This window comes from Grus americana, chromosome Z (genome assembly GCF_028858705.1).
Source record: "Grus americana isolate bGruAme1 chromosome Z, bGruAme1.mat, whole genome shotgun sequence".
NCBI classification, from domain to species: Eukaryota; Metazoa; Chordata; class Aves; order Gruiformes; family Gruidae; genus Grus; species Grus americana.
Genome location: NC_072891.1, coordinates 45,815,697 through 45,826,949, shown reverse-complemented (window position 1 = coordinate 45,826,949; position 11,253 = coordinate 45,815,697).

Sequence of the window (11,253 nt, the reverse complement as noted above, 5' to 3'; positions counted from 1 at the left end):
AAAAATTATTTATTATAGAAACAGATCCAAAAAAACCCAACTGTTTAAATAACTAACTTTTCCAACATGACTGCACACAGGGTCTAAACTTTGTTGTCTGTTTGCAATCTCATTATCTTTTAAGCAAAGGAGTGACAAAATGAAAATGATTTGGAAAATTGGCTGGAATATTTTATTCTGCCACACAACCTGCTATTTGCAAGTGAAGGTATTCCTATTGGAGAAGGAGTGGAGCTTTATTTGCGTTCAAGCAAAGGCTAGTAGCTATGAGTACAGTGCCGTGACTTGTTACAGTTGTTTTCGTGCTTTAGAAAACAAAATTGCAAAAAGCATAAACCCAAGGCATTTTAGGAACTATGAATAGAAAGCAAACATAATGTATCAGTAACTTGGAGGCTTTTTGTTAAGTCATCCAGAAAATATTTGCTAATTAGTGTGATGTTTATAAAAATAGGTTCACTTTGAGAATTATCCATGCACAGAAAAGAAATGTTTCTTAGATAACCAGTTTCAAAGAAAAATAGTTCAACTGGCTACAGAAAGGTGTGATAAACATGCTAGGCTAGGGACTCAAACCTAAGTACAATAATCTGCTGAAGAGTCAGAAGCACACCAGGTGTAGCTACTTTGGGAAGCAGTTTGGAACTGAGGCCAAAAGATATGGGCGTTCGAGAATCCCTCCAGTTAATTATAATGAGATTTGACTTTAAAGCCTCTCCAGGCCTACTTTATAAATTGGACCACTGAGGGCTGTTCAGTGGAAGCATAAGCTAACATCACACCCCATCCTCAAAGAAAGTGCTAGCAGGTAAGAGTAAAAGGCACTGCAGGGCAGAAGAAGCCCCCAGCACGCAGGGCTCTGTTCTGGAGGAGTCTCTAGGACACAGTACTTTTTGGTTTTTTGAGCATTTTCTGGTAGGCCAAGGTTTTATTTTGCAGATGTTAATCCATTAAGTTTGAGGGCAAAATAAAGCCTTGACTTTCTTATCAACTAGCTATTGCATGTTGTGAGTATATTCAGCCTTGCATACATTTGTTAAAACACATTACTCCAAAGGTTCTTGAGTAACTTTTGCATCACTGTTGAGGATACTAATTGCAGATCTTCTAAAGATCTTAAAGACGATCCAGATTACCTTCACTGCCATTTAAAAGAATGGAGGGGAAAAAAAGATGTATCCTCTCCTTGTTACCAAAAGGAAAATCGCTGTGTAGCAGCCAGAAAAAACAAACTGACCCTTCTTCCTGGGGGGCTGACTACTCCTACTCCCCTTTTCCAGGAGCTGCAGCTGCTAGCTCTTGCCTAACACAGCTGTGGGTTTCGAAGCAAAACTCTATATTATGAAAATTAGGAAGGGAGGGGTGGGTGGTGGAAAAAGTGCCCCTATATAAGAAATACATTAGGGATAGCACTGGAAGGAGAAAGGGAAAGCTTGAGAAAAGTGGTAACTCATCTGAGGTGTTCCTTGGGTTCTAAGGCCTTGCATATCTCTTAAAATCATCATATCCAGCAGTCAGTCAAGACCAAGCTTGCCAGTCAGTGTTTACTGAAAGTCTGAAAGCAGGACACTTATCTGTTGGGTTTAGTTTTACATGCATGCCTTTCTCTTTTGTCTTCCTGTCCTTCTTGATGTTTTTCCTATTCTTGTTTAAATGTTCAGGTTTTTAGAATGGTTTAATAATCCTTCGAAGCATTTAATTTCCTCTTTGCCAATCTAAGCCAAAACACAGACTATATTCAGCTTGACTGATGTTTGACCATGAAGATTTTTTATATCTATCCATGTGCGCACAAACACAGACACAGACACACACACACAGAGATGTGCGCATGTGGGCATGTGCACACACGCACTTTAAAAAACGCCAATCTGTTACAAATCTGAAAGCAATCTTTGGGCCAAATTCCTCAGGAGCTCATTCAGGGACTTTTTCAATGGCAATAGGAGGGACATTCCTTGTGTTCACAATTATCTAATGGAGAAATATCTAGATTGCTTTCAGAGCACTATCCAGCAGAGGAGTGTGTGTCCCATTAGAAAACTAAGCTTTCTTTGAGAATCACTGATGATGAAAAGCTGTACTTATTTTGCCATGCAAACTATGCAATTTAATGTGTACTCCCCGCAGGGGCTGACATGGAAAAAAGACCTAACTACAGTCTTCTGATCTAATGCCCAAAATATATTGCATTTTTTTGCTTTATATATTTTAATGAAAAAAATATTTTTTAAAGGTGCATATTTAGACATAAAAGAACCCAAATAATTTAAAATAATTATGTTGTAAATGTCAGTTCTTCATAAATGAAGCAATAAAGCGTATAGAACAGGAGCAGGGATACATTGTCAAGCAGGTACCCCTTTTTTAAAGCTGCATTCCAACAGCAAAGGTTTTAAAATGTCATAACATCTTTGAAGCGTTATTATCTTTCTGTGGCTGAAGTCCATTTCTTATCTCCTTTGGTTGGTTCTGAGGAAAATCTCAGCGCTGTTAGCATGGTCTCGTGGCAGTCTTGCAACGACCAACCCCCATGTCCTTCTCCCGTCCCCCATCCTAGGCTAGAGCTATGCAGTGTCCCCATGCAGCCATGCAGGAGTGTGAACGCCCAGAAGGGAAGAAAGGGCAGAGCCTGGAAAACCCTGTGGGAGTTTCATTCTTCCACAGCCCTTCTCCATGGTGTTTTCCCCTGTAGTCTGCTGGAGAAATTAGGAAAAAAAAAAAAATGCAGAGCAATAAGGAGGTCATTTGTCCAGAACAAAACTGTTAGATTCCACCTGTATAGGGGTGGGTTTATGCAAAAAGCCCTATTGTTTTTCTGAAAGTCTGACAGAAACCTGTTTCTTCTCCAACTCACTTCTTTCTGTCCTGAGTAAAGCAGTCACAAACATTGCTGTTTGTTTCTGATTTTCAAAACACTCTCCCACAGAACAGTCAGTACATGACATGAGGTGTTTAACCCAAGGAGCATGCTGCTCTTTTCCCAAAAACCAGTAAGATACATATGAAGCCTTTTCTTCATAGAGAGGGAAGGTCACTATTATATAAAAAGGAAACCCCAAAGGACTACTTCTTCCAGCTAAACCACTCTCAGTCCCCGGTGAGCTTTCCTTACATCTTTCCTCGGGGAGCCCCAGCTTGGCTGCACACAAGCAAAAATACACAGCAAAACTATGTGCTCAGCTGAATATAGCACACCTGCACTCTCTCAGGAACACATTTTAAGTGTGCTGCCTTTTACTCCAAAAATTATTTGGCAGAATGCTTACTAACCATTTTTTGTACCTAGCTTTATAAAGGATGCAGGGAATAGTGAAGCTCAGACTGCAGCCTAAACGAAGAGGATCAGTGTAGGTAAACACACGTACATCTTCTCCTTCATATCTGGTTGAAGAATGGTCACTTTTGTCCCCAACAGCTTCACAAAGACAGTACAGGATCCCAGGAGTGGACTCTGCCTGCCCAGGCACAACATCAGGTCCTTTCTGACCACCAGGTCTAATTCTAAAAGTTACATATAGCTTTACAGGAATTGCATGCAGCTAACAATATTTCCAAGATGTGTAATTTTCCTTTACAGAAATCGCATGTAGTTAATATTTTCAAGATATATAATTTTTCTTTGTCCTTCTACTCTTCTGAAAATGTCAATATAGTGGAAAAGTGAAATATTAGAGCCTTCTCTTCTCCAAGCTGAACAACCCCAACCCTCTCAGCCTGTCCTCACAGGGAGGTGCTCCAGCCCTCTGATCATCCTCGTGGCCCTCCTCTTGACTTGCTTCAACAGCTCCGTGTCTTTGTTGTACTGGGGACCCCAGAGCTGGACGCAGTACTCCAGGTGGGGTCTCACAAGAGGGGAATAGAGGGGCAGGATCACCTCCCTCGACCTGCTGGTCACAATTCTTTTGATGCAGCCCTGGACACGGTTGGCTTTCTGGGCTACAAGCGCACACTGCAGGCTCATGCTGAGCTTGTCGTCCACCAGTACCCCCAAGTGCTTCTCCTCAGGGCTGCTGTCAATCCATCCTCCGCCCAGCCTATAGTTGTGCTTGGGATTGCCCCAACCCATGTGCAGAACCTTGCACTTGGCCTTGTTGAACTTCATGCGGTTCGCACAGGCCCACCTCCCCAGCCTGTCAGGGTCCCTCTGGATGGTATCCTTTCCCTCCAGCATGTTGACCACACCACACAGCTTGGTGTCGTCAGCAAACTTGCTGAGGGTGCACTCGATCCCACTGTCCATGTCGCCGACAAAGATGTTAAACAGTGCCCATCCCAATACCAACCCTTGAGGAACGCCACTCGTTACTGATCTCCACTTGGACATTGAGCCGTTGACCACAACTCTTTGAGTGCGACCATCCAGCCAATTCCTTATCCACCAAGTGGTCCATCCATCAAATCCATGTCTCTCCAATACAGAGGCAAGAATGTCATGTGGGACAGTGTCAAATGCTTTGCATAAGTCCTTCAAAGGGCTACACAATAGCTGAGATTACCATAAGCTTGGAGTAAAACCTAGATTTTACTGGAGTATGAAACCTAGAAAAGAACAGGTCCTTGATTCAATCCCTTCTATATCTAAGTGTGCAGCTCCACTCTCTAGGGACAATAGACTGTAATGTTTTAAATAATTTAAGTAATCCAAGGCCTGTTTCTTACTGTAGTTACTGGGCTGTCTCTTAACCGAGAAGAGTATTTCTTCCAACAAAACCCTGAAGAGCAAAAGAATGAAGTAGAAAGGCCATTCAGAAGCTTTTACGAAAACTAATAAATGTTTTCTATATTCCTGTATCTCTGTCAGGTATGATATTAAGCATTCTCTGGTTGACACTGGCTAGAAGAATTTCAGAAATGTAATAAAGCCATAGTTTTGCGGTGAAATCATCCATGGTGTGAGCTAATTAAGTTTTGAAAAATGATGATGCTGAAGTGCTTTTCTAACAAGAAATCCATTTTAAAAGTTATTCAAAATGATACAGAACACAATAGATTCTGGATGCTTCGGATTATGCATTTAAAATACACGTGCATGTTTCTAACTGAGCTTCAGAATACATTGCTGTCCTTCACATAGTATGCATTTAGCTTATCAAATTACAAAAATCAATTTCTTTATTGTCTTCTTGTGCAGCTGAATATCACCATGACAAACAGGTATGCAAACAATATATTAGAGAATTCTCTCATTGTTTTCCACATTGTGGACACCTAGTTATCACTAGATTTCTTATGTGTGGACAGGGACTGCATGGGGTATCCTAAGTGTTAGATACCTACATGTATCTTAGGAAAAGCAGTGTCACATGGTCTTGATAAGCTCATATTTATAACTTAAAAGCGTTCAGCTACAAAGAGAAATACGGGTTGTGGGTTGCTCCAGGAATTTTTGTGTGCAAACATTGCCCAATGTAAAAAAAAATATTTGCTCTCAAACTAGAACAGCTAAATGTACCCAATAAACCCTAAATGACGCAAAACACATCTGGCTTCAGGTTTTGCAATGCACTCCTTAAATGAATTTTGATTAGTCGCAGGTTTGCAAATCTACAAAGCAAACTTGTGTCCAGTGTCTCCTAATGTGGAACCCACTTACAGTATTCTGCTGAAAACCTTGCAAAATTTGTGTTTCACCAGCTTTGTGAACTGTTTTGTGGTTGCATCTGAACTGCACTTTTTGCTTTTTGCGTTGCTCAACACAAAGCAAAAATCAAAATTCAAAGCTAAAGATTCTGTATGGGTAGAAGCAGGAGAAAATGATCACGTGAAGAGACTGGCTCTTTTTTCCCCTTCAATATACTCGTAATTCATATTTTGAAACTCAAACCCTCAAAGGGAAAGCAAGAAGAGGAGGATGCTTGGAATAGGGTCTTATCTGCAGGAAGTGAATATCCTGTCATTCCCTTTCTGATGCCCAGTAAACAGAGTAAACATTGTGCCCATCAGAGCCAGAATTCCAACATGACTTTCTTTTTGGTAGAAAAAAGAGAAGAAAAGTTGCCCATAATGAATTGTGCATTTGAGTGCAACTGGAATAAATAAGTAGAGGAACTTGCTGGCATACAGTCTCCCAAAAGAGACAGAAAGCTGTAGGAAGTATGGGGAACAGAGGACCAAAAGCACCCTTGGTTTCATCCTTTACCTCATCTAATCTGTTTTATGTCCCTGAATGGTCTGGAAGAAATGATATGTGTAACCCATTTTGTGACATTTCAAACATATCCCAGATGTCAGCCCTCAGTGTCAGAGTAGGGAAATCTATTTGTTTATAGGGAAATGTGATAGCTGCAATTTATGGTCTGACAAAGTCACTTTAATAACTGATTAGTAAGTTAGTGGGTTTCTAGTACTCTGCTTCTACTAACCACTTTTCTGCCATTAATTGAGATGTCCCATTTTATGACTTCAAAGATGCTCAGAACAATGCTAGAAGGCAGTGGACTAAGAACAGCCAATAGAGCTGGATTTTAATTTAAACAAAACAAGAACAAAGTACTATTTATCCCAGCTAGAAATTTACCTTTTAAAATATGAAAATCACCACTAAACTATGCTGTTGTTTCCAGTGTTTGGGCACAACATTAAAAAGTTCTTGATTTTAATAAAGGTCAGATTCTTTCACAATTGGAAAACATCTGTCAGAGAAGTTTGGTCAAACCAAACAGACGCTTCTGCAGTCTCTCACTGCACTGGCCAATAAAATAATAAAAAAAAATAATAGCAAGGAACAGCAAATGTTGAGCTCATATCATTGGCTTTTTCAAAGCTGCAGAAATAACCAGATGAGAAGACTCATTTATAACATGTTTGATGGATTGAGGGGGCTGCAATTATTTTGCATAGCCTTGCTGCATACCCAAGGTCATAAACTCCTCTCCACCTGACATACACTGTGCCACAGGTTTTAAGTGGTAAAAAAGGGACCTTGGATGGGAAGCCAGAGATTGCTGGGCTCAGGGCTGAAACAGTGGAAGAGGCAGGGTGAAAGAGACAACTGAAGAGCAAAAAGCAGTGGCAAGACTCTTCACGTGGGATGGCACTGCGTTGCATAGATATGCAAGGGAATATAAGCATGGCAGCTATGTGATGACTGGTTTGGCAAGGCCAACGTAAGAGGTGGGAGCTACACCTGTGGCTCTGCAGAGTGCACACAGTGAAGAGTGAACTGAGAGCTCAGCCTCATGACCAAGCTACGTCACCTTGGGCATCTCTAGTGACATTTTGGATTCGTAGCCCCAGGCATGACAAGGGTGTTGATGATGTGCTGTGCCCACAAGGGTGGGCCAGAAAGCCTGGATACCCCTTCCACAGGTAGACTGGGTCACAAGGCAAGGAACTCAAAGCCAACAAGGCTGAGCAGATCTGCTTACTCCAACAATGGAGTGACGCTTCTGAGAAGACTCCTAGACAGCCTGGCTCTCTGGCTAGGGAAACTGCATGGGCCCCATCACAAAGACCCCATTGAGCTGTATGGTAATTGGGTCCAGGCTCACACAAGGCAGGTGGGTGTTCTGGAAAAAAATTCAAACTTGGCTCCCTAAGAGAGGGGGGAGAGAGAAAGTGATTCCAGGAGTTAGACTGAAACCAGACTGGGTGTGAGGGCTGCTAACAAATATGAGTAGATGCTGATCTATTTTTGTACACAAAGCCTGTCTAACGTAGCTTGGAATGAACCATAAGATTAGATGACATGACATGTGCATGTGCTGTTTCAGGACACTTTGTTCTCTGCTGCCTCACAGTAACTGCTAAGAAGGAAACAAGTCCTAGAAGGTTGTTCTGCCAACTTGTCTGTTGGCATTTGTCACGTTCCTGGATGCAGAATACAGATATCTGTAGCACAACTTGACCTGCATGGTGATGAGTGGCTGGGACATGCAAGAGCAAGGTAGACACTTTCCCCGCCAAGAAATGGCAAGTCCTCCCATGACAGCAAAAAGCTTAGAAGGTCGGTATGGGGCACATATTCAGAGACCAGAAAACCTCAGTGAGTCCTAGTGCCATTCCATGGTCTGCCTGCCAAAAGAAGATGTGACTCAAAAGATTGCAGAGGGCATGGCTCTAGCCTGATCAAAGTAGAGAAAAGACGTGAAGATCATGGTTATGTAGAGACATTGTCAACTCTATTGTAATGTAGCCTTCAGAATGGAAGCATACATGAGGTTCCAGTCGTTCATTTTTGACAATGAGAAATTAAATTTCTCATCCCTGCTTTCTTCTTCTGGCTTGCACACATGTGGGTTGCCTGCAGCCGTTTTGCATTTACGGGAAGGTTTGACTGGATCTCCAGAGAAGTGCCTAGAGGCTGTCTGAACTCTGGTTCTGGCAGACGATTTTGTGATGAAAGCCCAGAACTGGAAATTAAGAGACCCCCTGCTGCCAGCAGCGTACTGTCCTGTGTGCTCAGGCAGTCTGCTTAAGGTTTCAGATAAATTCTTCAAAACTGGAATAACTTCACTCCCCTGTCTCCTAGGACTGGCATGAGAAGAAATCAGGTTGCACAGATGTAGAAGAGGTTGAAAGAGCATGCAGACCCCTTCTGCTCCACAGCCACAAACCCAAAGAAAGGCCTACTTTTGTTTTGGTATCATGGAAGGAAGAAGCAATTAGCATTACCGCAGTTCACAGACTGAACCGTGTCCTCTGGCTCCAGACACTTTCATTTTCCTGGGAGGAAAACTTTTCTGGGGCTGGTTTATTTGTCCTGTCTAGACAGGCTGAGGAGAGGCCTTGTATGGCCATCTTAACCCATGAGACAATGGGGGAAAATTTGAGGTTTTGGCTTTGCATACAGCATTTGTCACCTATAGAGAGGAGATGTCATATCTTCCCTGGGAAAATTGCCTACAGCTATGGGCTTTTCTGTCTTAAGTCCTCAAAGCAGTCCAGTTTCTGGAAAGTAGTAACTATGCCTTCAAATTTGTAGGATCTAACATCAGTACATTTCTCAGGAATTCTCCACATTTCCATGCTTCACAGTCATTTTTCATCATTTTGGGTCCTTTGCATAAAGCAATCATCTCTTCAAAGGCTTAAAACTGGTATTGAAAAGAAGAAGATGAAATATATCCTGAGGTGAACAAATAATGGAACAGTCTAGAAATGTGATCATGTCTCTTTGCAAGCCTGTGTTATTTCATTCACCCAGACTACCTAGTCTTGCCATTATCTTTTCCCAAGTTTTACTGTGGATAAAGATTTTTCCTGTAATGAAATATTTCCTCTAATTCAGCAACCAATATCTTGCTAGATAAGAACTATCCAGCTACGTAAATTGAGCCATATTCTGGGCCTGCACTTGTCTGTCTGGAAAAAAAAAAATATATATATATATGATGTTGTTTATAAAGCAGCCTGTCAGCACTTGCCAATTAGAAGCAAAAAACTCAGTCTGAAACATGGGACAGATTGAGGAGGAATTAAAACTATTGGGAAAGACTCATTAGCTTCCATACATATTTCTGATTGCTTGGTGGTATGATTTCTTGCAGCTGAAAGACATAAACATGATGGGCTGCATTCAGCAAAGTATTCAAATATTAACTGAATTTTTTTCTTTTTTCAGTAAAATTCTTAAGCAGATATTTATTTTTAAACTAAGTCCTGCAGAAGTCAATGACTGGTATACCCAAAGTTAATCAAATGCCGCCTTGGCTTGGAGAATGAACTGCCCTACTGGGGCTCAAGGATAAGAGCAGATTTCATACGTTGGCAGCTATCTGGATCATCGTGGTGGTGATGGTGAGAGTATAAAAGCATTGGCAGCTGTGTCATAGCAGTGCCAGAGGTACAGTTTGTGGTGTGTTGTAAAGAGAAAGGTGACCAAAAACTTAAAAAAAACATCAGAACCAAAGGCTGGCCTAACCTAACATCCTGTCTCCAGCAGTGTCCAATGCTAGATGTTGAGGAAAGAGGCATATTTCTCTTGAATACTTTCCTAATATCCAATAATAAGCAGTTCAATATTTTTCTGGGCCTTTATAAGCAGTAGCCCTAGTAGGTTTTTCTTCTCTGAATTTGTGCAATTTTTCTTGAAATCCTGCATACTTAGCATGCACACTGCCATGATGCCCCCTGTGGAGCACCCCAGCTTAACCGCACACTCAGTGCAGAGGTCTTTTTTGGCTTTTTTCTGCACTCATCTCATTTGATGTCCCCTGGTTCCTGCTACAGAGGAAATGGTGAATAGTCTTTCCCTATTATTGTTTTCCATTGCACTGATTGCCTTATTAGCAACTATCACCACCAGCCTCAATCATCTTTCCCATACAGGTCTAGTCTATTCAATTGTTCCTTGAACAAAAGCATTTGATCATTCTTGTTGTTTTTCTCTTTGCCTTTTCAATTTCTTATATGTTCTTGTGGGACCACACTGTACTCAAGGTGTGAGAGAATAAAGGTTATACAGTGCCATAAGGACATTTTCTGCTGTGTTATTTATACTTTCCCAAATAATTCCTAGCACTTGATTTGCCATTTTAACCCATACAGAACAGTGGTTGATTTTATATATGTATGTATGTATTTATTTATTTATCTATTTGTCTTTCTGTGAAAAGCAAGATCCTATTTCCATATAGAAATAGCCACACCAGAGCTGCTCATAGTATAAGTAAAACTTGAACTTTTTTTCTTCAACATGCACCAGTTTACAGTTATCTACACTGAATTTTGTGTGTCATTTTCATGCCTTCTGTCTTACTGCTGTAAGGCCTTTCTATAGTTCTTTTTAATCAGGCTTTCTCTTTAACTGCTAAATAGCTTAGATAATATCAGCAGACTAATATATTTCACTCCTTTACTGGATCAGAAATCCTGGCTGATATCCTTGTGAGCTCCCTTAATGATCTCCTTCCACTGTGAAAAATGACTATTAGTTCCTGCCATCTAATGTTACCCTTTTTTTTTTTTTCTTTTGTCTATGCAAGGCTTATCCATCTTATCCTAAGGCTGCTTAGCTCCATGAAGAACCTCTGCCGAGGGACAATGCTATTGTCTGATACCAAGTCAGGAGCTGTGCATCCTTCCTGACTCACTGCCCAGTGAAACAAGCAATAACGGTGCCTGAAAATCCCCTTGGTGCTAGCTCAGGTTTGTCCCCAATTATCAGGACCCTGTTAACATCCTTATAACTGCAGCAGTTTGGCAGCTCTGGTTTCAGTGCAATGACAGGGAGATGCCTGTGCCCTCTGTCCCTGACGAAAATTATTCCCTTCAGCCCCAGATGCAGTGGGACAAGCAGCAACTCCAACA